Source organism: Anabrus simplex, chromosome 1, assembly GCF_040414725.1.
Source record: "Anabrus simplex isolate iqAnaSimp1 chromosome 1, ASM4041472v1, whole genome shotgun sequence".
NCBI lineage: Eukaryota > Metazoa > Arthropoda > Insecta > Orthoptera > Tettigoniidae > Anabrus > Anabrus simplex.
The window spans coordinates 351,622,917-351,649,732 of NC_090265.1; the positions used below are offsets into that span (position 1 = coordinate 351,622,917).

The 26,816-nt window shown below is 41.0% G+C and overlaps 1 protein-coding gene across 1 annotated transcript in view; it reads left to right on the top strand.

Annotated features, from left to right (window-relative positions):
- The first annotated feature begins 5,424 nt into the window (after positions 1-5,424).
- Positions 5,425-26,816, top strand: part of LOC136866095 (uncharacterized) — a 629,091-nt gene continuing 607,699 nt past the window's right edge. Inside the window, exon 1 of the mRNA XM_068226418.1 lies at positions 5,425-5,552. The gene's annotated coding sequence lies outside the window, so the exon portion shown is untranslated. The remainder of the gene's footprint in view (positions 5,553-26,816) is intronic.

The window sequence follows — 26,816 nt, forward strand, 5'->3', positions numbered from 1 at the left end:
GCCGCCAGTATAGTGAATTGAGGTTTTCCGACTCATCGGGTACTCCTAGGAAACAGGTTAGTAAAAGGGAATAGTTTTGCCCTGGGAATCTCCACTATTTGACCCCGCCCCCCGCCCAAAAAGGACGAAGAGTGTTCACGGATCACTGCTGTCTGCGGCTTAGTCATTCCAGCTCTGGAACTTTGGACTGTTAGATCGACAGCGTAGTACTGCTCGTTAAAAGTGAGAAAATGTGTGGTTTTTCATTTGATCGCGTATTTCATATGGAAGCATTGCTTTTAATTGCGCCATTCCTACTGACGCCTATGTTCATTTCAGTTGGGAAAACCACTAAGAGAGTCATTCTGAGGATATAAAAAGGCAGGTGGAGAGTGGGTGTCTGCCATTATAATGAAAACTCCCCAACCTGAGTGTGTCAGATGGCAGGCAAGCGGGCCTACCATTACAATTAAAATTCCCTAACCCAGTTTTCATAAGAGAAAATTTGGTGACTTCCCCGTCACGTTTCTAGGGTAACGTTAAGAGCTATGCAATTTAATACAATCTTGCTCACAGCGTCTATAGGTGGGCCGGCACAAGGTTGCACTTGACAGTTGTAAGTCATGTTGGCACCACTACAAAAATGAAATGAAGAACGTCACCCGTCAGTCAGAATCACCAATCCACTACTTTATATGTCAGATACAGTTACGCATTTTATTCATGTTAATTCGTATTTAATTCCGTATAGTGTTCATAATCTTTTATTTGCCTACACAAATATGAGCATTTAAAATATATTATAAGGTTTAAGCGAGCTACAAAATAAATATGAACTATTTTCAGTTGATTGTTGTTGGCAATATAGGTAGTATAGTGGTGCCATCTATAAGTAGCTTGACTACTGTACTGAAGTGTTGCCGTTTTGTCTGTCGCCGCTAGCACGTGGTCAGGTGTGATTCGCACGTTTATGAAAGTTTTGTTTTCATTTTGAGATAATTGTGAAATTTTATTTTAACGAATGCAGTGCGATGTCTCGGAAATGACAACATAGTCATGAAGCGCGAAGTGATAATCCTTTGAGCCGCGGAGTGTCCCTTAATAGTCAGGCATTAGAATTAGTGCGGAGAACTCGTGAGTTTTACGAGAGGGAGACGAAATTCGTACGCTTGTATAGCCGTCTCTCCGTTCCTGTAGATCATGTTGTGGATCGCATATCTCAAACATTAGGGCTTTCAAAGCGTACTGTCATTCAAACAGGTGTTCGCCTCCAAGAACAGAAGGAAAATGTGACGGGGGTACATAGCAATAGCGAAAACGGGGCTGATAGTAGGGACTTGTTTCACAGCACTCCGGGAAAGAAACGAATTAAGCTATCTCCTGTAATAGGAATTAATTCTTTCCAGGCTGATGCAATACGAAGACACGAGTACGATTTTTACAGCTCAAAGTCCCTTCTGTCATTGTTATGGACAATGCACGTTACCACTCCGTAATAATGGACAAGACCCCTTCTTCGAGCGCCCGTAAAGAACTGTAAGTGGAATGGCTGCAGTAAAGAAATATCCCAGCGCATATGTGTACGACTAAATTAGTCAACACCGGGCGAGTTGGCCTGCGGTTAGGGGCGCGCAGCTGTGAGCTCGCATCCGGGAGATAGAGGGTTCGAATTCCACTGTCGGCAGTCCTGAAGATGGTTTTCCGTGGTTTCCCATTTTCACTCCAGCCAAATGCTGGGGGTGTACCTTAATTAAGACAACGGTCACTTCCTTCCCATTCCTAGGCCTTTCCTGTCCCATCGTCGCTATAAAACCTATCTGTGTCGGTGCGATGTAAAGCAAATAGAAAAAAAAATAGTCGACGAGGTAGCGAAGGAACAAGGGCACGAGGTTATTAGGTTGCCGCCGTACCACTGTCACTTCAACCTCACTGAGTTGGTACGGTATAGGGTGAAGTAAAACATTACGACGCACTTATAAAACGTCCTTCACAGTTACTGAAGTGGAAGGACTGTTCCGGGAGAGTACTGCTCCAATGGATGCGGCTTTGTGTAGGAAGAAATTTAGCCATGTCGCAGCATTCATTAATTCGGCAATGGCAATACATGGCATCATCAGTGACTCTCAGGAGTTGATGATCTGCCTAGACGATGATGACAGTTACAACGAAGGCGACGGTAGTGATGGAGGGTATCGACCCTCTGCCTTTGTGAATCAGGTATGAAAATAAGGTTTCTGAATTTTCGTAAATTTTATAGAATTTACTTGAAACATTTTGTGTTAGCACCGGTGTATATTATTCTAACATTTATTGGTGAAGGTGTACATGAAGTGAGATCCTTGTTGGCCGATTTCTTCCGTGTTTTCTAAAGGCCGGTCTCCACTGATTAACATTTAACAACAACATGTTAAATGTTAAAAGTGTTAAATGTTAACTGGTGACACCATTAGCATGTTAAATGTTAAATGTCAAAAACTGTTTCATTTAACATTGTATCCACACTTAATAAACATGTTAAACTTGACATTCTTTGTTTATATACAGGTTGTTCATCGTATCAGTTTATGGTAATACATTTGGATGGTGTCTAGTATTTTTAAATAAGGACAATGGACTCAGATGAAGAGGAATTGACCTTTGTTATTGCCACTGTTACTTCTTGTTATGATTTAGAAATGCAGTTTTATTAGGCACATTTTCTCCCCTCACTCTGCTCATTGCTTCAAAAGCAAACCACTTCGAAGTATAAACTTCGTCCGCTCCCGACTACCGAATTTTCTGAACTTTCTGCAATTCTCGACTGTACTGGGAGTGGAGGGACGCTAGTTTTATTTTTTCGATTTACTCGCGGGAACAATTATAGATATTTTCGAGTTCCAGGAAACTGTCGGCTTTCTTCGCTTTATATCTGTATTCCTCTGATGAGACATCCCACAAATAAGGCCTTTCTATTATATCATTAATTAAGTCCAGAGTAATCTCCTTGCTCTACTCCATTTCTGACTATACATTTTAGTATAGTGCAGAGAGAACGACACTCGTGCGTGTACTGTATTTGTAGCTTATAACAAAGAGAAGGAGTATTGCGGAGTGTTGTAATTATAATCCTACTATATGAGGAGCACGTCGTTTGCGTCGTTTAGGTTATGTGTTTGCATGGAAACAACATGGAAGTTGCCGAAGCTGTGCCGACATCGCACGAACAACGAATTGACTTGACATGTTTTCCACTTGGAGCGGAAAACATGCCAACATGTTAAAAGTGTTAACTCAACATTCTGAGTTAACATGCAAAGTCAATTGGAAGACACAATCACAGTATACATGTCAACTGTAACATGTTAAATTTAACATGTTGGTGTTAAATGTTAAACAGTGGAGACCGGCCTTAACATCGCGATAATAAGAACTTCGTAGTATAATTATCTCGTATAATTTTGTGCGATGAATAATCGGTGAGTTGAAAGTTCAATTTTTGTCGGCAGATTTCATTTGTATTGTGTATCATCGCGATGACATTAAAAACATTTCTCCCATGTTTTTAAAAACACATGTGTCGTGCAATCAGCTGTTGTTACAGCGGCAACATCGCTTCGTGCGCCATTGCAGTGTGACCAATATTGTGCGCAGCTGTCATGTGCAACCTTACGCCGGCCCACCTATACACTACCTAACCTAGAATTCTGTATACAATGTAGAATTCCGTAGCGAAGCATGGGTACATCAGCTAGTATTGTTCTAAATAATCAAACCTGAACACAGAAAGAAATGCAAGGTTGTGTATAAATGAGAGGCACTAACAATATTTAGTCTAGATTCGGTTACTTGCGAGGTAAACTATGCATTTTTAGAATGTGTATTTGTGAGTTGCTGCACCTTAAATTGTTGTTAAATAAATTCAGGAACTGAAGACATTTCAGATTATTATATCTGTGAGCCTTTGAGTGAGTTAAACACATCGATCTGTATCATAAAAGTTATAATACAACAATGTGTGATGATGACGAGGTCCAGGATTGGGTTTGTGTTTGTCTTGGTTAGCAATTATACCTAGCACCTACTTGGAGTGGCTTGTGGCCAGCTCAGGAGACATTCATTCTCAGGGTATCACCGAAAATAAAATGAAACACTCTGCTATGGCTTTACACTCCTTCCAGATGGCAGCCCACCGTCTGTTACTGTCTGTTGAACGTCACGAGTAACATCTGAGGGTTTCGTCAAAGGTCGAAAAGAAGTGATCGAGGCCGGGAAGATAGTGACATCAATTAAGGTACAAACCCTGCAAAAATGGGAACATCGAAATGTTATGTTCCGGACTACCGACAGTGGGACTCAGACTCATCATTTGCAGAAAGCAACCTAATAGCCATACACTCCGTATCGAGCGTATTGGCTACGCGGTATGAGCTAGAAAACAACTTTTTCCTCACGCGTTTAAATCAGAAGAGTAAAAACAATAACAAAAGAAAAGACACATTGCAGTGCTTGTTTCAGCAATGATTCATTTGGGGTCAAGATTACTTTTACGGTTTTTGGAGACGCCGATGTCTCGGAATTTTGTCTAGTAGGAGTTACAGTATTTTATGTACTGGCAAGTCTACTGACGCGAGACTATTTGAGCACCTTCAAATACCAGCAGGAGAGAAGGGGTGGGGGCAATATTAGGACAGGTCGAAAGGTTCTAAGGGGCTGCAGGGCCAGAAATAAGCACGAGCACGGAAATACTATATTAAAAAAAAAAAAAACAAGCTTGAACGTCCCTGATACGAACCACAGACACTAAGGAGTCTAGTGCTCTAACTTCTCGGCTAGCCTGCTGAGTTAAAAAGTAACAATTGTACAGTAAAACGAAGAATGCAAATCGGAGATGATGTAGACGGGCTGCCGTAACCAGGATAACAGCAGAAATAAAGGGTAAGCAGAGGCATCGTGACGCAGGGCGCGCGCGTCGCAGACTCCGGGACAGGAGCAGCAGGGCGCCGCACACCAGTCTCCGGTTGAGAGGAGCGCGAGATACACATTCGGGCACCGGCCACTCTGCAGCAGCACAACCACCACACACGCGACAGTGAGCTGAGCTATGTATCTCGTAACTAAACAACCTATAATCTAAAATCATTTAACTCGCGGAATACAATGATTTAATACGTGGCACAGCAGTCACGCAAGAAAATAATAACAAACGAATAATTTTTTAACGCTCAACAATTTAATAACATTACTATTAAAAATCCTTAAAAGTCACTACTTAATCTCTCAAGTTAACGAATCAATGGATAAGCCTTAAATAACTGCTTGCAAACAATAAATAAAGTACCCTTTTTGAGGAGTAACAACCAAATATTTAAAACATAAAACATCAGGTCATATTTTTCTACTAAATACATAAGCATAATATTTTAAAAGATAGAATCACGGGACGAGTTAGTAGAGAAGCTGTGTGTGTTTAATGAACTGTGCTGGGTCCAGAATGTGACGGCAGTGCAGACGAACATCCCACCACATCCCCCACACAGCTATCAGTCTATCTTCTGTTGTCAAGAGCTACGTTAAAACCGTCACCCTGGCTGCCGGTAAGTACTTCGCATGTTACTCGTCCGTTTTAAAAACTTAGGAATCTTTTAAAACTATAGTTATATAGTGCGAGATGTAATATTCTAGTTCGACATGAAATTCAAAGGCTGTCCTAAATGGAATAAAATAAATATTACAAATAAATTTTCGAGTACTTATGAACTGTAGGGCTAAAAATGGAACATATTAATGTTTGAATTAATCAATATAAGCACTCTGCTATGTCATCATTATAAATAAGTATGCTTTTGAGAAAGAACTTCACTGGATGAACTTAAAACATTGCCGATAGCGAAAAAATAAGATTCTACCCACAAAATATTATTGTAATTCAGTTTCCTAAAATGTATTGGCCAACTTAACTCACATTACAGCAGATTTAATGGCGGTTACATTATGATACTTATTCTATAAAGTTCTGATCAATAAAATGGCTATTATCAAAACGACTAAGCACAAAATCGACTTCCAATCTCGCGAGCTTAGATCCACTGAACTATAAAAAGTAACGCTCAACATAATCGACTTTACGAAATAAAGAAAATATATTTAGTTGCAGAGAACAGCATTAAAATTGTTATTTTAAGAACAATGCTTCAGGATTCTTAAGTGACATTAAAGAACAAAACAGTAAGAAACAATAAAGGTACCTGCATGATAGAGAGTGCGAACACGCACTAGGAAGCACACTCCTTGAACACAAAAGCTTCGACTGTGCATTATTTCACAAAAGGTCCCTCACATCTCCGGGCGAGTTCAGATAGTCCGCAGAGGCGCTTAGTGCTATGACGTCAACTGTACTTCACATAAAAACAAGAATATGATCACATGTCCTTAAATACTTAAGTAGTCAATTAAGATTCTGATTGAAAACATACAACCAATATACGGAAAATCTCAGCATGTTCCTAGAACACTAACACTGATTATCCGTTTTGGATTAAAATTAATTGCGTGCTATATACCAAATCTATCAGTTTGCACTCATATTCCGCCACAGACCTGACACAATCACGGTTCACTTTCCCATTTCCTCTTCCATTTTCGTGGAATTCATTGTACCTCTCTTTTACCAGTCTATTTCTTAGGAGGAGTGGAATTTTCCAAATTGAAGGCTATCTTAAGTTTCGTATGATTAATTTCCGACCCGCATTTGCCATTGCTTTGTATTAAGGGTCTCGAGATATTGAACAAGTCTCCTGTAATTAAAATATGCATCTTTTTTTTCTTTTTTTTAACAATCTGCTATACGTCGCACCGACACAGATAGGTCTTATGGCAACGATCAGATAAGGCCTAGAGAGTGGGAAGGAAGCGGCCGTGGCCTTAATTAAGGTATAGCCCAGCATTTGGCTAGTGTGCAAATGGTAAACCACGGAAAAGCATCTTCAGGGCTGCCGACAGTGGGAAGTATGCATATCATAACCTGTGTTGCTGCAGCATCAGTAATGCTGGATGAATCTGTAATTAACAGCGGCTGGATTGGGAAGGAATCAATTGTAGCCCCTGTCACGTATCAATCTGATATTCGTGAAGCAAACAGGCTGAGTGGCTCAGACGGTCGAGGCTCTGGCCTTCTGACCCCAACTTGGCGGGTTCGATCCTGGTACAGTCCGGTGGTATTTCAAGGTGCTCAAATACGTCAACCTCGTGTCGGTAGATTTACTGATACGTACGAGAACTCCTGCAGGACAAAATTTCGGCACCTCGGCCTCTCCGAAAACCGTAAAAGTAGTTAGTGGGCCGTAAAGCCCTTATTATTATTATTATTATTATTATTATTATTATTATTATTATTATTATTATTATTATTATTCGTGAAGAAGTAAAAGAGGCGTGACAGCCAAGTGACATGGTTGTTGAAATTACAATAAGGCGGCTGCGGTTCAAAATCTGGGCAATACTCAGACATTTGTAACTAATCAAAGCCGCCGCGTCCCAGTGGTTCGATTTCCAAGTAAAAACTGGGGGTACTGTTGCTACACACTGAGTTTTGATTTCCGAGTAGGAAAGCCACGGAAAGCTATTGCTACGGTGGGTGAGCATAAAATTTAGCATGTCTTCATTTAATGTTACTTCATTTTATTGTCAAATAAGCATAATACGCTAAATAAAAAGTAATAATAAATGTGTTGCAATTGGAATATGAATCCCAGTGGCAAAACCTGGTGAGAGCTGTACGGTAGCAAAAATAAAACATAAATTACAAAACAACAAATACAGTGAGCATGAAAACGAAATATTACAAGAAATCATCTCAAAACATGAAAGTTCATGATAACGAGAGCAAAACACTTAAACATAAGAAATTAAAAACTCCTTACGAGTAGTGTAATAGTAGTTGCGAAATAATTCCTGTGAGATGTATAGAAAATAATCTAAAATATTTCCTCTCATATACAGTAAAATAATTAAAATACTTTAAAATATTTTCTCGATTGTGCTCCCAAAGATGACAGTATATCATTATGACCTTCTAACCACATCCAAATTTACGGCGTGCTAAGATTATACCCGAACCAATGATCAGAATAACGATTAGACCACGGCATTTGTATATAGTTAATATAGAACGGGACTAGCTTTAATTGCACAATTCCGTTGAAACTAATGTTTCCTCATGTATATAACCATAAAATCCAAATATTTTTCTCCATTGAATAAATAAACATATGAATAAATAATAAAACAAATACATAATCAAATAAATAAATACATAAATAACCTTAAATAAGTAGATATATTTTGTAGTTCTTAATGACAAACTCTTGCTCACTCAGCATGAAAATTTGCTGTTAGAGAAAGAATATTTGTTGAACTTAAAGCCAGTTGCACACCATCAGGGACACACTCAGATTTCCCAACGAAAAACGTAACTGAAAAAGCTCCTTTCCTTGCTACCGACGTTCTCCAAAACTATGATTTTTCACAAATGTTAATTCCATAAATTGTAAGTTTAGGGAATTTATGCGAAAGATATGAACTAACCTCTTGTAACTCTTCATTTGTGCTTCAACATATTTTTCATAAAATAAAATCTATGTTCTCTGCCCGGCGCATTGGCTGAATGGTCAGCGTTGAGGCCTTCGGTTCAGAGGGTCCCGGGTTCGATTCCCAGCAGGGTCGGGGATTTTAATCGTGTTTGATTAATTCTTCTGGCTCGGTGACTGGGTGTTTGTGTTTGTTCCAACACTATGAAATGTACAGAAAATAATCTAAAATATTTCCCCTCATGTACCGTAAAATAATTAAAATACTACCAACCACCACAGAAACACGCAATAGTGATTACATCCTTCCATATAAGGTTGGCGTCAGGAAGGGTATCCGGCCGTAAAACAAGGCGAAATCCACATATGCGACACAGTTCGCACCCGTGACCCCACAGGTGTGGGAAAGGCGGTAGAAGAAGGTCTATGTTCTCTGGAAGTGGTATGGTTTACCGTAGTTCGTTTTGCTGGCGAATGGTATACTATAAGGCCAATGACCTAGATCTTAGGCCCATTTAAACAAAACAACAACTGTTCTACAATAGGGAATGATAGTGAGTACACTATATATCGTAGGCACAAGTTGTTCTCAGGTCGCTATTACCATATAATCCACCTCTTTTCTGTAAATCAAATATACAAAATGTCTTGAACAAGCTTAACACATACGCCCGAAGAAGTCCACTTTCATTTGAGAGGCGTGGATGGACACCTTTGGAGTGAACGAGTCGGACTGGACGCCAGTGGCCAAGTTAGCAGACAGATGATCGACACTATTGGCATTCGGGAAAGGGAAGAAATGGAACAGCTATTTGATTTCAATAATTGTACGACAAAGTGAAAAGTGCAGATTTTCAACAAGGAGAAAACAAAGTGACACATATTCGTTAATGTTAATAAGTCACCTAACAATTCCAGTAGGTAGATTGGACGATTGTTGGAATTAAGGATAAAACTGCTTTGATGAGGTTGTGAGGCTAGACGAGCTTTAGGCCCTACAGGGCACTGGCGTATATAGCAGCAAGGGACGGTTGAAAATACTGGGTGATTTTTGATCGAGGTCGATAATAACATTTATCATAACTGATTTTCAATTGTAGAAGCTGCAGAGATGAATATTGAAGAGGCTGCTTTTATGACATAGGCCATTGCAATACAAATAAAATGAATACAAATACATTGAAAAGATTGTAAGCCAGAAAGACTTCTGCAATTACGGCGTAACACATACGGAAATGTAACGGAGGAACCCAAATTGCTCAAATGTACGAAGGAAATGGTTAACCTTTGAGAGTCTGGGAAGATCATGGTTGAGGGCAAAAAAAGAATTTTGAATCCGATTCAGCTTAATCAACAGGCAAAATAATGATTTAATTTACATAAAATGCCTACATAAAACATGTTAGATTAAGTTACACCTTCAAATTTTTGATACATCCGTAAGTATTGCAGAAGAAACGAAAAACATTCTCAGAGCTAGAAATTAATGATGATGTGGGTACTAGAGACATTACTGGTTATTAATTATTTGTCCAAGGTTGGGAATGAGACAACTGGGTTACGATATTATTTTCCCACCACATGCCTGGGGTGAATATGGTCGGTACAGCCGATACAAGACACCAATCATAAAATATGCACGATCAAAAATTAAATTAAAAATCAGGATTTCTTACGAAACATGGGTGATGTTTTATTTTAAGTCTCGGGACAACACAGTCATCTCGTTTATGCACTTGAGCTACGAAAAGCGAAGTAGATGTTACTAGATATGTAATTTATTAGGACATACAAATATGATACAGACAGGAAATGTCAGTACATAGGTTATTCATAAATAAGTTATAACGAACAACTATACAATGATGAAGGTAACTAAAAAAAACAACGATGATGATGATGATTTCGCGAGGCCTCCGGAGAGGCCTGGTGCAGATCTTTCTCCTGGACGCCCATGGACGACCTCTGTGTGTGTGTGTGTGTGAGAGAGAGAGAGAGAGAGAGAGAGAGAGAGAGAGAGAGAGAGAGAGAGAAAGGCTTCAGCACATAGTTTACTCCTGTCGAATGACAACGATGGGTTAACTGAAGACTTAACGTCGTCCGACGGACGAATTCACCATCAACAGTGTCACATGCTCTCACTCCATGTCAATACTGTGCAGAGGTATGGAACTGAATCTAGGCTCATAGCTCGTCCGGTCCCGCGGTGTAGGGGGCAACGCATCCGCCTGTCACCCGGCGGCCCCGGGTTCGATTCCCGGCCGGGCCAGGGGTTTTTAATTGTAATGATTAATATCCCTGGTCTGGGGACACAAAATTCCACACTACCGCGCAGTTTCATACAATATGGTGCCAGTAGGGGTAAAGAATCCACATGAGTCGACGCCCCGAACAAATAGCTTTTTTTTAAGGCTCATAGCTCGCAGTCTAGTGATTAGACATTGTATTCTACCACCTCTCCTACCCCACCGGCCAACATTCTGATCGTGTTTTTTTTCTTCTACGGATGGGACTTGATCCAGTTAACCACGATGTCAGACCATAAAAACTTAACGCCTTAACGATCATCGCCATCAGATGGAATAATAATAATAATAATAATAATAATAATAATAATAATAATAATAATAATAATAATAATAATAATAATAATAATAATCCACCGGCTGACACTCAACCAACTGTTGCACAGAGGGGACTAGTTTAATTGAAGAAATGGATACACGCAATGAAAAGGAAATAAAAGTAGCAAATTAAAAAGTGTTAATACATATTTGCACAGTTTCCAAAACGGCTATTTTACATAACACAAGCAACGAAGCAGAGAACATGGTAGCTTCGCAGTAGTTTTGATTCAGAAAGTACCCTTAGATGTACAAAGTGAATTAAGATTGGGTCAATAACATACGCTACGGTCGTACAAATGTAAGCTTACCTTCAATGATATTACCTCGAATCCCACTGTCGGGAACCGTGAAGATGAATTACCGTGGTTTCCCTTTTTTTTACAACGGGGAAATACTGGCCCAATGTTGGCGAAAGCCTGTATGCATATCCATGGTAGTACATGAAGCCTATATTGCAATCCTAGCACTGATCGTCATTGAAACAGTTTTCCGATTCCAATTTCAAGAAATTGCTTGGATTATAACTGTACCAAACTCATTTATATCTTCTCAATCCTCAATTTCATCACACTCCTTCACTCAACGTAATAAACACTAAAGTATAATAATCTATACCAATCCTAGGTAACTAGAGCCCCCCGCCCCGCCACCCACACACAAGGGTCAATTGTATACAATATACTTAGCAGAGTATGCCATAGTATTTATAAATAAACAAAAGCAAGAAGACATGAACCAAACCAAACCCCATGGCTCTACAGCCCGACTTATGGAAACCACCTGTTTATAACACAATTGTAAATTAAGAACAGTTAAAAGACCGTTGAGATTAGTTTTGATGTGACGAGAGTGTACGAAATGGTGGTGAATGGAGTTCTCTGTAATATTGGTCCTAATATATCTGTCCTCTGTGATGCTGTGTCCGTCTTTTCTTTAGAAGACAGCCTCATGGAAGATTCATATTAGTTGGACGAGTTGGACAATTCTCGAGCGACAACTGTAGCGTTGGATATAGTTCGTACACAACAGTACAAACAATGTGTAGAGAAGTAGACAACAATGTGTAGAGAAGTAGACTCCGCACTACGTGAAAGGATACAGTTTTTTAAATATATATACAGTATATATTTACAGAAGGGACTCGCCTACTGTCTCTTGTACGGTTTTAGCATTGTTCGAGGAAGCCTCTGTGAGGCTATGTGTATTTAAAATTGCTGTAAGATGTTGCGTGAGATACACTAAGGGACAATCAATCCTTGCCATGTTTTTTTAAAATTTTCTTAATTTACAAATAGTGTTATAAACAAGTGGTTTCCATAAGTTTTGATCACGGATCCCTTTGGACTTCACAGTCACGGATTTTCAAACAAATCCTATTACGAATATAAGCCTCCGTACCCGTATTATTATCCATATAAAGGATCTTCGGCGTACCGCAGTGGTAATACGAACAGCTGATGCTATCTTTGACGTGCATTTCATGGCATTTTCTTGGGAAATGAAGTGAGACGGTTTCCTCCTTGTTTCCTCACAAGCAATAGTTTTACGGTAACTGATCAGTCTCGGTACTCCAAATCAATGAGGATGACTTGTATTACATGAATATTACGTATTTAACGTTGGCAATAGGTATTCTACATTAAATACCATGAATAGCCATGAGTTCATAAATATACAGAGGTATTTATAAAATCCACTTCTGAATAATTACATGCATACTTATAACTATGATAACTTTGCAACATATTTTTTTCACAATTTAAGTTTTCGCTGAAACGGTGTAACTTTGTCCCTGGCGGTGGATATAGACACACTTTCTCCTTGGCATTAAAGATAATTAGTTCTCTTGCTTTTGTAAAAATATCTGCAATGTAAGCTAATTGCTAAAACGAAGTAGTATTTCTCAGCATTCAGAGAGATGAAATGGGTGATCAATTAAAAAAAAACTTAATACATTTCCGATCGAAGTTCAAGCACTCCACGACAACTTTACCCCGAGATAGCCATCTTACTTCTGCACGAAGCAATAAAGTTTAATGCATGCTACCCATTTCTTCACAAAACAAGCTAAACAGTCTTGCATTGAGCGTTCTCGGCTTATTTGATCACATCATCCAACACAGTTCTTAAAACATTTTTCATCATTCCGACGAAAGCGAACGTCGATGCAGTATACAATGACTACTTGCTCAGAACTGCACCACAGCTTTGATTACTCCAACTGTACGAACATCACTATCCTTCTGTTAGCTGATTTACTGTTCAGACACATACCTATTAATGACATTTTAAACAAACTCTCGAGAAGTGCGAAATTACTCGATTATGCTTTCGAAAACGGTTATGACAAATACAAGTAACACTGCTAATCAAGCCACGTCTGTTGTTTCGTCAAGTTGCAAAAAGAAAGAAAACTAAGAATTAAGACGCTTTCTATATCAGTTGAGAGGTCCTCAGTGTGACATTTGACCACAGCCACGCGCCCCTGACTGCACGGCCAACTCGCCGGTGATCTCTCTATCAGTGTGAAGTTTGAGAAGTTAGAGAGCGAGTATGCTAAGAGGTACAGGAGAGTAGTTCTACCCGTTGGTAATAAGAACCAGTCCATTTGTGTGTGCTGAAGTTGAAAAACCGAGTTCGAGCCCGTGGATTTGCATTCGTCCCTCGAGAGAATCAAGAGACTACCTGGATTTCACAAAAGAAGAGGGATGTCAACGTCTACTACCAAGCTGCGTAAATTGTATATTTTGTAAATATTGGGTGGTTGTGGAATAATTTATATATAGTCTAATCAGCATGTGTGTGTTGTTCTATTGAACGTAAATTAATTTTTAAGATTCAATTTACGCTCCCAAGTCCTCAGCCTTAGGACCACGACAGATATGTGGTCGTAAAACTGCCTCACAATCAACATCAGGCTGGGCCAAAGGATGGACACTGTTGAAGATCAAGGTGGTGGTGGTGGTGATGATGATGATGATGATTCATTCGGTATAGGCTACCATTCTCAGGTTTGAACATCGTATTTCCTTAGAACTGAACATATACAACGCAAAAATATTTCTCACTTTTTAATTTTTCCCATTTCTTTTATCCAAGTATCTCAACAGAATATTACACCAACCGACCAAAATTACAACTAGGGGGATATATTCGGTGTCCACAGAGATGTGTGCTGTACAGACACTGGTATTAATTCACTTCTGTCAGTTCTCTCTCTTCCATTTCTCCCATTTTCCTAATCTTGGTCAACTCGTCCTACCACACATGACTGTTACGCTGCTTGCTGTAGAAGCTCTATGATACGTTCATAGTTTTCAGCTTTTCAACACTGTCACTTGTATCCTGCACTCGAATATCCTCATTTCTAGTGCTTGCACACTAAGCAAAGAACCAAATGCCATACTGAAAGATAAGATGAGAATCCGGCCTCGACCTCAAGCCTTTCGAATTACTAACCGCTCTGTTCTCGACAAAATCGCCACAATGTTACAGAAGAGCCCGTTCACGTTTTTCATTAGACTGTTATTAGGGATCGAGCTGACTTTGTGAAGCTCTTTTGAATGGCCACTGAATGTGGAGAAAGCTTTACTCTTTGTTGAAGAAAACAATTACAGAGAACGATCGGGTCTATGCATGAGATTTATGAATTAATAAAAGGAGAGGTCGTTAGGACAAAATGCAGACTACTACATACATGGTAGTAAGGAAATGCACAGAGCTGCGACAGTTATGAGGATGTATTAGGCCTCTGGTCAGGATGTGCGACCCTTTAATATGACACTACGTGGACTATTTGCTACGTCAGCAAGCGAGGGTGCACCTCAATCCGAATAACAGTCTTGGAGAAGGAAGTAAAATACTCTCACCAGAACATAACTACGACTGTTCAGCACTCAATCCACATAAATTCAAACAAAAATAACAGGGTCGAGTGAAGAGGTTAGTTATTCTTCGTCCTGTTATCCTCTTCAAACTGCACAAGCGTCATCCTTGGTTGTTTACATATTCCATTAATAATCTGTGCTTTTTATGGACATGCAAAGGGCTAAGATGTTCCACCAGAGCAGCACAACAGAACAGTCTAAGATAGGATAAATGTATATGTATCATACTGTGAAGGTCAAAATTATAAGGTGAATGAAAGACAATTAACGGATAACGAACAATTCAAATAAAACGGGAAAAAAAGTTCTACAATTCAAATAAGAAAAGGATCCAGCCTAAGTGGAGATAAAAATACAATATAAGTAGGCCTATTCATGTCCCAGAGAGATAACGCTAAATTATTATTATTATTATTATTATTATTATTATTATTATTAATAACAATAAAACACATTAAGGATAAATATATTGAAGCATCAGACCGAAAAACATAGTACTTCTTTGTTAAAAAAGAAATTTGTGGAACAAATACAAATTTTGAAATTTGACTCAGGTATATTTTTACATTAGCTATTGTCAGTAACCACAATACAAGCCGCCTATGTCACTACTACTACTACTCACAATTTGTTTTAACGCTCCTTCATATACCACAGATGTTAAGACACTGAGACAGAGTTGTTTACAATACCAGAAGCCAATTACACGAAGTTACATCTAAACTCACTAAAATGTCATCGACCAACCAGATGCACCTCAGAGGTAGACACTGACCAATGCTACTCTTGTGAAAAGTACGATGCGAGATATTCATATAACCAACTACAATAATTAAGGAAGCAATGTTACACCCAGCTTGAGGCCTTGCTATCGCCAATGTAAGCTCCCAAGTAGACGCCCCCCGAGGGTTCACCTTTAGTCGTCTCTAACGACAGTCAGTAGATATGGTGAATGCATACTACACCCCCACCTACAGGTGGCACGCAAATCATCATTTGAATCATTTTTAGTTTACTTCTTGTTTTAAGAATGTGAGAGTTTCAACTTCAAATGAATTATATCAGTAGCTAGTACATAAGCCATTCTTCGACAGTCGAAATTTAAAGTCATTGGAAATTCTAAATAGACTATTAATATATGTTACGAATAAAAGTTACAATTTCCAGGTTTTATACGACATTTGAATGGAATCAAACCATGTATGGTAGAATTTCCTTAAAAACCATACTGAGTGCAGTTGTAGATCGGAGTTGTACTTGGATCTGCATACTCTTGAGAAAGCTACATACAACTCTCCGAAGCACTGGAGTGGGGAGATTTCTCCGAACTTTAAAGTTTATCCTGGTGACTTACACATTGTGACAGAGAAGGCTAAATTAAGAATTTAAGAACGAATGGTATAGCCGGATTCATAGGTGCTAAATCTATTCTTGGAATGAAACACTTTCTTCCTGAAGCTGATCCCATCTGAATTGCTGCATGAATAATATTTTTGTCTAGCTTCCGTAGATTCAATCTCGTTCCATTGCACAAACCAGCTTTATTAACTTCAGTAACATCATCGCACATTATGGAACCAATGCTAATGTACGTTATTTGGTCACCTGTCAAATTATTCAGAACCTATTGGTTGATGATGTTACCTTGTTCGTTTCTCGGGCGAAAAAATTGCTACGTACTTTGTAAAACATTGTACTCTCATTTGTATGACAATAAGAACCACGAGAATCCTGTATAATACTTTAAAAAACCCGTTTTATTTTTATTTTAACAAGGCCACCTGACCTAATTCTCCGTTTTCGAGTTCTAGAAGTCATTCAGTAGAGTTGATTTTGAGCAATACGGTGGAATATTTAAAACTTGACTGGATAACAACTGTTCCCTAACATTGAGGAATTACTGCCGGGCACTGCTCCAAGAAAGATCGCTTTTCTAGCGAAAGGTGATTTGTTGCTCATCGCAAGTAGCTGACGTACTGCTGAAAGAGCGTAAAGGGGAGCCACGGTTGCCTCGTCCCACACGATTTACTGAACCTGTCTCATTTCCTACGCGTCTTCTAACATTCTTATGTTGGACATAGAGGTTTGCGAATTTAGCCATGTCATTACTCTCTCTTTTCAATGACGTAACTACTCAATTCATCTTTCTCCAAACGTATCGTTTTGCTTCAGTTGTTTGTCTCTGTTACTCCATATTTTACATTTGTCACTTTTGCCTTTGTTAACTCTTTTCGTCTTCCTCGTGGAGTTGTAGTAGGTTGGATGGTCAACTCATTTAAAATGTATTAATTTAACACACGAAATTCATACCGCCTTTGACGATCGAAAATTCTTTCAGGTGTAACCTCATGCCTTCATGGACGTCATGTTCTTCCGACGGATTTCTGATGAAGTGGCGGATGCAGCGAAAGCGATGGCGTAAACTCCACTATCGATTATGTTAGGAAAATGATCTACATGGTGATAAAGATGGGACAAAAGTCAGGAACTGCCTAAATATAAAATCCTTCTGTCGTGGCAACTACGTATTAGTCCTTACACTATCGTAAATATTAATTTTGAAGCCATCGTGATAAACACATACACAATGCGTGTCATAATCAATGTTTTGACATTTGACATTTCCTCCAATTATTATCTCGTTTGTGTGGAAGTATAGTCGGTTAAACTAAGTCCAAGAAAAACCATTTTGTGGCCTTTTCTCTGGAGACAATATCGTAAAACAAATGAAATCTACAACCTGTTTCCAGTCATTCTACCGGGTCAGGAATAGAATGAATGAATGAATGAAGCTCCCATCCAGCGGGGAGGATAGGAAATGTGACGGCTGCCGAAGCCTGTCGCACTCCTATGGGGCAATCATTCATGATTGACGGATGAAATGGAATGCTATTGGAGAGTGTTGCTGGAATGAAAGATTACAGGAAAAACCGGAGTACCAGGAGAAAAACCTGCCCCTCCTCCGCTTTATCCAGCACAAAGCTCACATGGAGTGACCGGGATTTGAACCACGCAACCCAGCGATGAGAGGCCGGCGCGCTGCCGCCTGAGCCATGGAGGCTACCGTGAAACAAATAATTAATACAATTTCCAGATAAATAATCAACCAGATTCGAATTCACTCATTAAATCTGCCATTATAGTGCGAGCAAATGGAGACGCTTAAATACACAGAACCCAAAAATATTGAATATTGAATTACTGTCATTTTCTAATATCGCCCTCCGTAATGCGAACACGTCCAAGAAGACAGCGGAGCGGGACTTGGTTCAGTCCAATGCAATTAGATGATGTTAATGTTGCATGACAATCTCGCTGCACTGAATGAGAAGCATCAACGATTGTTGTCTGTCGTCGCATCGAATACGCGAAAATTCCAATGCAGAGAGTAGAACTTGGTTCAGTCTTATGCCAATAAATTACAATGTTATTATGTGCGAAAAAAAAAGACAATCTCAGCTCGTTGAATGAGAGGTATTTTGTCGAGAAAGAACCAGGCAAACAAAATTCCATCTCAGCTGAATCATATCTCTACCACAGAAACACCTACAACGAAGTATCCAAGATCACCATTTGTTAAGATGTCATTCCTCAAACACACCTTGTAATCCCAACCCTTGACCCGCTTCTCTACTGAGTCGAGTATGAAGTGAGATAAATCTTCGTAGTGAGCTTTTACTAGCGGATCCCCTTCCAAACGTTAACTTCATTAGACGAATTAATGAGATGACATTGATAACGTGATATATGATAGTAGGAAAGGAGAGGGTGAAGCCCGGTGCCGACACATAGTCTACTCGTGTCGAATAGCACCAAAAGGTCTGCTCAAGGCTTTACGTTCCCACCCGACGGACGAATCACCATCAACAGTGTCATATGCCCTCACTCCATATGAGCACTGCGGAGAGGTTTCGAATTTAATCCAGGCCTTTTGGCACGCATACCACCACCACTCCACCGCCCCCACTTCCCTGCCGGCCAATATACCGATGGTAAAAATATTTCCAACGAACGGGACTCGAACCGGCCAACCACGGCGTCGGACCAAATAGACTTCACGCGTTAACGACCATGGCCACAAGGCGGGCTATTCTTGCCACACAACACACATTCGCAGTCCAGCGCTCGCACTGTGCAGACGCTCCCAGCACCAAGCACCCGAGAGACTAGCACCCTGAAAGCTAGCTCACTACGTCTACTGCGAAAACTACGGTACTCAGTACCAACCAACCAAGCCACGAAGCCCAGTCACCAGAGAGCCCCTAGCTCTCGGAGAACAGGCCACCTGCAATACAGCCTGTTTGAATTCAACAATCGCCAACTGCCAGCCAAGAATAGGCAGTACCAAGCCAGCCTGTGAGCAATTTGTCAGAGCCCTGTATCGAGCAATTTGTCAGAGCCCTCAGTGTGGTCACTGGTTCGGAACCCGTCCCGTTGCGACACGGTAAAACTACACTTGTTCCGACCGTGCCCACTGAGCGAGCACCTAATCAGCGCGCCGGTCCTCTTTGAGTTTGACCGTTCCAGTGTTTTATAACAAACACCCAAGTCTCCCCAGCCCTAACCCAGCCCTGTCGGGACCACCTCGGTGGACTGAGTAGCCGAGACACCGACCTCCCACTGAAAACCATGGACCCACCCAACTTCAACGAACCACTTGCAATCAGAACCAAGGAACGCTATTCCAGCTCCTACCCCTTCATCTTCCCGCTTCCCTATGACCCATTCAGTGACATCTCACCCAAACGATTGTACGTCCACCGTAAAAACACATATACAGCCATAAAACCCGTCATTCAACACGTACAAATGGCGCAAGAGCTCTGTAATGGATGTATCATAATATTTTCTACTAACAGACAAGCAAGCTACAATGCAATCTCTGAACATCTAAGAACTGAGAACATCCAGTACAGAGTCTGCTCCGAACACACCTCAGACATGGAAACAGCCACACGAACAGAACCTGACACTCAGCACCAAGCAACACAAACAGATGACACCGTAGATGATGCACCCCTCACCTCCCCCCTTTCCCCCCAACCTGAAACCGAACCCGGGACTGAGACCCTATCAGTCTCACAACCGGGCACGGACACAATAAACAAGTACACTCAGACTAGGAGGAGACGTAAAAAATCTGCTCCTAGGACTGCCAGACAGCCAACACATAAAACCAACACAACAGTGACTCGAACCCACGACCCACCCCGCCCCTCCCTTGTCATACAATGCTTCAACTGCCTTCTACTACACCACTCTGCAGCTACCTGCACTGCGGCTACCTGCTGCAACAGATGTGGCGGCTCACACCGTCACACTGATTGCACGGTACCGCGGGACCAGCCGAGGTGTGCAAACTGCCAAGGCGGTCATGCCGCCTCATTCCCTGGCTGTCCCTTTATCAAGAAGGCAGTGAAGGAACACTACAGACACGCCAAACATCTACAGTCAAGCACTAAACCCACAGTACATGCAGCCACCAATATCCTACCTCACTCGAACCCTGGACCCTATACCCAACAGCCCAGTTACTTGACCAGACAGGACACCACCACCACCATCCTGAACTTACTTCTAAACCTCATATCTACCCATAACCAGAACCCCCCACCCCCCATGCCCATGCCAAGCAAACAACTCATCATAGACTAAAGTCTCCAAGTATCCCATCCCCGCCAAGTCAGCAAGAACATGCCCTCACTTCCTAACAGCACAATCACCTCACTCCTTAAAGCTCCAACTCAACAAAACACTGGAACACTCGGACACCGAAGCGGGTGCACCACAACGAACTGCCGTATTTCCAATGCTGTAAACTTCCACACTAAATGCTATATTTCTAAATTAAAGTACCAAATCCACCCGATACTCAGGAATATAAACATATTCCAGCGCACAATCCAGCGGCAAGGCCCGGTCAACCAAGCAACACCGGGCGTGGCTAACGTTTGGATGGGTGACCACCCAGGCCTAGCCCTTGCCGCTGGCTCAAAGCAATTTAGAAACCTTTAATAACATCCAGTCATGGCACGTAAAGAATAACGTTGCGATTCACCATATTTTCCATATAACAGCACTCACACAACAGTTTTAAATTTCACCATTTTATTATTATTATTATTATTATTATTATTATTATCACTCTAATATATTTTATTCTTTTTATACTTATTTTCCAACAACAGGCCAGGTGAGGAGCGCGGCATAGCGCACCGGTACTGGCACCGCAAACGTCACCCCCTAGGGGGTGTCCAAACAGTAATATGGCGCTATTCTTGCCTGTGCTTACCGATAATATGTTTTTCCATGCCCCAGAATGGAAAAACTGATTCATTTCACTGAAAGATAAAATTTTCACTGAACAATTCAAGTATGACGGTCATCATTGCATTGTTCTTGAAACCCATGTCTGGTACCAGTTTAAGTCCCTCAAACGTTCTGTTTTCTCAAGACATCTGTGAAAGGCAACAGAAGTCAGGACGTACGTAGTTCGGCCTCATGCCGATAGATATAGCTGTGTATCTACGTCATCATGGCGAATATGAGACAATAACTTCGCTGATAGAAACGTATCTTTCTTCCAAAAACATACACAAGTCGAGATCATGAGAGGTTCATTGTAATTTTCTTATAAAGAAGACATAGCAGACTATAACTGGTACCAATTTTAGCTGCTGAAACATTCTAGTTTTCTCAGTATCGCTGTGGCAGACAGAATAGGAATTTTATATATATACCGGGTGGGTCCCCAACCCCTTATTTATTCGGAGGTAGGTAACCCAATTAACGCGTATATCAGTCATCTAACACACATTACTACCTGCTTTTTGATGGCCTACAATTATACCGTTTACATAATGCTCAAGAATATGGTAGAAATAATTAGCGGCAGTGTTATTTATATTACTTAATCTATAATGAATGTGTAAAACGATTGCAGCTGCAAATAACACTACCTCACGTTTGGACAGGCAGTGCCCATAAGGACTACAACGTGCTAGCTACGCACTACGGTTTCGCTATAGCTAAGGTGGCTCAATCACGCATCACTGGTCTAGCATCAGCCAAGCTGTTTACTATTAGGTTCGACTCACGTGGTGCAAAAGTTTTTTCTTCGGTTAACGCCGTTTACAGTAACTGCAATATGGCCACATAACTTGTTTCTTTCTTTCTTTCTTTCTTTCTTTCTTTCTTTCTTTCTTTCCTTCTTTTTCAATCTGTTTACCCTCCAGGGTTGGTTTTTTCCCTCGTACTCAGCGAGGGAACCCACCTCTAACCACCTCAAGAGTAGTGTCCTGGATCGTGAGACTTTGAGTCGGGGGGATACAGCTGGGTTGGAGGACCAGCACCTCGCCCAAGTGACCTCACCTGCTATACTGAACAGGGACCTTGTTGGGGGGGGGGGGATGTAAGATTGGAAGGGATAGACAATGAAGAGGGAAGGAAGTGGCCGTGGCCTTAAGTTAGGTACCATTCCGGCATTTGCCTGGAGAAGTGGGAAACCACGGAAAACCACTTCGAGGATGGCTGAGATGATAATCGAACCCCCCCTCTACTCAGTTGACTTCCCGAGGCTGCGTGGACCCCGTTTCAGCCCTCGTACCACTTTTCAAATTTCGTGGGATTGATGATTGATGATGATTGATGCTTGTTGTTTAAAGGGAACTAACATCCAGGTCATCGGCCTCTAATGGTACGAAATGAGATGACAAATTAAAAACCCAAAATCCTCCACTGACCACAATTCAAAACGTGAGGACGAAGAATGAATGAATAAATAAATGAATGAATGAATGAATGAATGAATGAATGAATGAATGGATATGAATTTTAAACGATCAGTGGAACCGACCCACAGTGCCTCACATGCACAGAAGCTGCCGTAGAACAATAGTATTAGTGACCAAGGGACTGCTTCTATAGCACGATACTAAATCGATGATGCTTGTAGTTGAAAGGGGTCCAAAATCAAGTCATCGGCCCCTCATAATGATACTTATCGCTAGAAAAGTAGAGCCATGGTATTTGTCATGTTGCGGTACTAAACAAGAGTAGCGTAGACTCGCGGTTTTCCACACATTATTGTACTACTCACAGGTACTGAAATTCGCACATGTAACACAGACCAATGTGTTTCGCACATTGCGGCGCCATTGACAGGCAACGCAAACCTATGGTGTTCATCACCTAAGTGTACTAACCACAGGGACTCGTACTAGCCCGTGGTGTTCCTCATATAGTGAGCACTAATCATAGGCAAGCCAGAACCATGGGTTCCGTCATCCCATGGTGTCGCTCATATAGTTCTACTAATCACAGGTACTGTAAAAGCCGTCGCGCTCTCGTTTGCTACTAATCACAAACCTATTTGGTACCTAACATAGTGGTACTACGCGCAAGGAAAAGCGACCCATGGTGTTCCCTGCGTGGTGGTACTAATCACAAGGAGTTTCATGGTTCTAATATAATCATCCCTTGGTCGCCCCTTTTAGTCGCCTCTTACGACAGGCAGGGGATACCGTGGGCGTATTCTTCGTCTGCGTCCCCCACCCACAGGCGGTCGTGAAACTGAACCCGGGCCTCCGGGGGTGACAGCTAATCACACTAACCACTACACCACAGAGGCGGACACCCCTTAAAACCAATAGCAAATAAATATTGATTATTGTATCCCCGCTAAAATGGAGCACTTCTGCCGTTCAAAACATTTTCCTAGTGGTGGATTCGAATCACTACGCTGCCAGTACACACTTTGCGCTCCGGCCCTTAACGGATTCAGCCACGAAGTCAACATACGTCATGCTTGCTAGAGATATAGTAGACCTATTTAAGTATGTCCGTTCCACATCGAAAGTTAATAACCCTGTTAAAGTCTTCAATGATGCTTTACAGCGTTCGGTTAACTTCTTTATATTACAGAGCACGTGGCATTATCTATTAATTCCGTCGTATTATGGGTCCCAGTGTTATTTCAAGGCGCAATAAATCACATGTTTGCAGAACGATCCTCAGTATTTGGCGCGGAAATGTACATACCCGGTAGTAGTTTTTAATTTCCTAGGTATATGGATCAATTTACAGTGATTACACAGGTAGGGGAGAGCCTTATCGACCATAAGGAGAAATTTCAAGCTGTTTGGTGTTCATAAAACTAAATGACAAAGTTCTTTAGATTATATCCGTTATTTGGGTTGCCTATCTCAGAAAAAATAAGGGGCTGTTGAACCACCCGGTATAGATACTCTCAAACGTCTCGTCCCACCACTGTGAGACAATTATTCTTCCGCGGAGCAGTGATGTTCCGGGTATGTATACCACTCTCTCCAGCAATTTCAGGGAAACGTCTTAATATACCATTTTGCAGTGGGCCTGCATGCCAATCCTTCTCAAAGGACATTGCACATCAAATGGGAAACATAATTCTAAACGTATTCGCATTGGAGGGGTGTTAACTTGTACAGTTGATTTACGAAGAATGAAACAAAATGGGCGAAGAGGAGGATCTCAAACGACGAACGAAATTCGTTACTCAAATACAAAGACCATCACGAAATATGTTGTAATTTCGTTACTCATCACGTGTCCGGAATACTGAACCTTCAGTCTTTTGACAGATTACAATACTTCTGTCTTCCCAGGTAGTCTATCTATCACTTGCTTACATTTTCCTTTCACGCGATACGACACATCCGCTAGTAAATCTAAATTACAACCTTCCACCCCCAACCCACCCTTGGCACTACAGATCTGATGGGCTTGGCTTAGCAAGCGACCACTGTTCATCCCACAGGACATGCAGATTACGAGGTAACGCGTGGTCAGCTCGACGGTACCTCTTGGCCGTCTTTCTAGACAGGAGCGGCTATTTCACCGTCACAGTATTCACGTACGCTGAATGGACCTCGAACCAGTCCTCAGATCTAGGTTACAACAAAAAAACCTGACCTAGCCAACAATCGCATCCGGGACCCCTAAATGAGAGACAGGCTGGCTGACGTTAGACTGCAAGGACGGTCAGATTTCAAAGGGCTTCCAATAATAATAATAATAATAATAATAATAATAATAATAATAATAATAATAATCTTCCGCCGTTTTTCAGTCCCTGGCGGCGTCACGGGTATGAACTGTGCCGCACATGTGGATTTGGCACTGTTTTACGGCCGAATGTCCTTCTTGACGCCAACCCTATGCGGAGGGATTTATTCACTATAGTGTCTTTCTATGATGGTTTTTAGTGTGGTATGATTTATGTAGGTTATTTGAAGAAGTGTGAGTAAAGACAAACACCCAGCCCTCAAGGCAGGGCAATTAACCACACGCGGTTAAAATCCCCCATCCGGTCGGAAATAGATCCCAGGACCCTCTGAACCGGATCCAAGAAGAAGAAATATTGGGTCTCCAGACAATGTGGTATAATGGGAATTAACACATCATATATTTCAATAATCACTACCATACTAACAAAAGAGCGATGCTTACCACGGTCGTGCGTCGATTCGTATCCGTATCTGTGACAAAATTTACTGCACGCGGACATTCCAATTATTATGTGCGACGGAGTAAACCAGAAAATATGAAAAATAAATACAGTAGCCAACGGGCTGCCAAGTCAATTACAGTGCTGAGTTCATATGTAACAAAAGAACGCGCAATCAGGACAGTTGTAATATGAGACTAAAACAATCGACACAAGTCAGGTCTCACAAAGGACTGTATCAGTCTAGATCTAGTTTGAATTTTCGGATTTGTCATTTCAACTGTACGTTCCGGAGAGTGTAATCAATAGTAACAAGCTATTTATCGGGTGTCCAATCATCAGTGAGATACATATTTTATGCTCCAATTCTACAACTTATTACGTGCGTCTGCTCTTTTCCTTTACATGCTTTCCTCCCTGACCATACTCGATCGACACCAGCTCTCTTTCAAACCGACGTAATTTCCCTAACGAGGGTCTTTCACTGTTCTTTGTCTCAATGCCGTTTTCCTTCTTATTTTCAATGAAAATCTCATCATTCGAGGAACCAGTATCCTCCCTCTTCATTTACAGAACATATGCCTTTGATGCTGAACGTGAACGTCAACTGAACAATCTTCAACCATGTAGTGCACATAGAGTATGTGGTTTCATACGTGAACGTCGGGGCAGACGCGCTGTTGTTAATGCCTCTTAAATTGAATTATCAACAACATCGTATGTGACTACTCCGAATTAGTAAAATGGACTCGGTTATCTGATTGCAACAGTATTAACTTGCCTCCTTTTTATGTTTTTCAATCGGATCGGTCGCCGTCACTGAAGTGGCTTTCATGACTAATACAACGGACACGCTGGCAAATGTAGGCTACAGCAAATATTATCGAAGATTGGTCAGTATCTTCGTCTACTGCAGGGATGGCGAACCTTTCCCAACTAGTGTGCCATTTTATGTCTGATTTATTTTTCTCAACTGTATACTGTGCCACTTGTTTTCTTATGGAATGGCTACAATCCCCGCTCCCACAATCCACCACCGACTTCCATCCCTAATTCCAAATTATGTTTGATAATACGTAATTACACATACACCGTAAAATAATACATTTCATTGCATGTTCCGTGGTAGTATTTTGCCAATACCGCAAAAATTCATTTTAATATGTAAGTTTTAAGAATACCTAACATTGTTTTAATATAATAAGCGCCCATTGTAACACACTTCGTCATTGAGTATTATTGGACATAGAAATCAAAAATACTAATATTGCCGAAG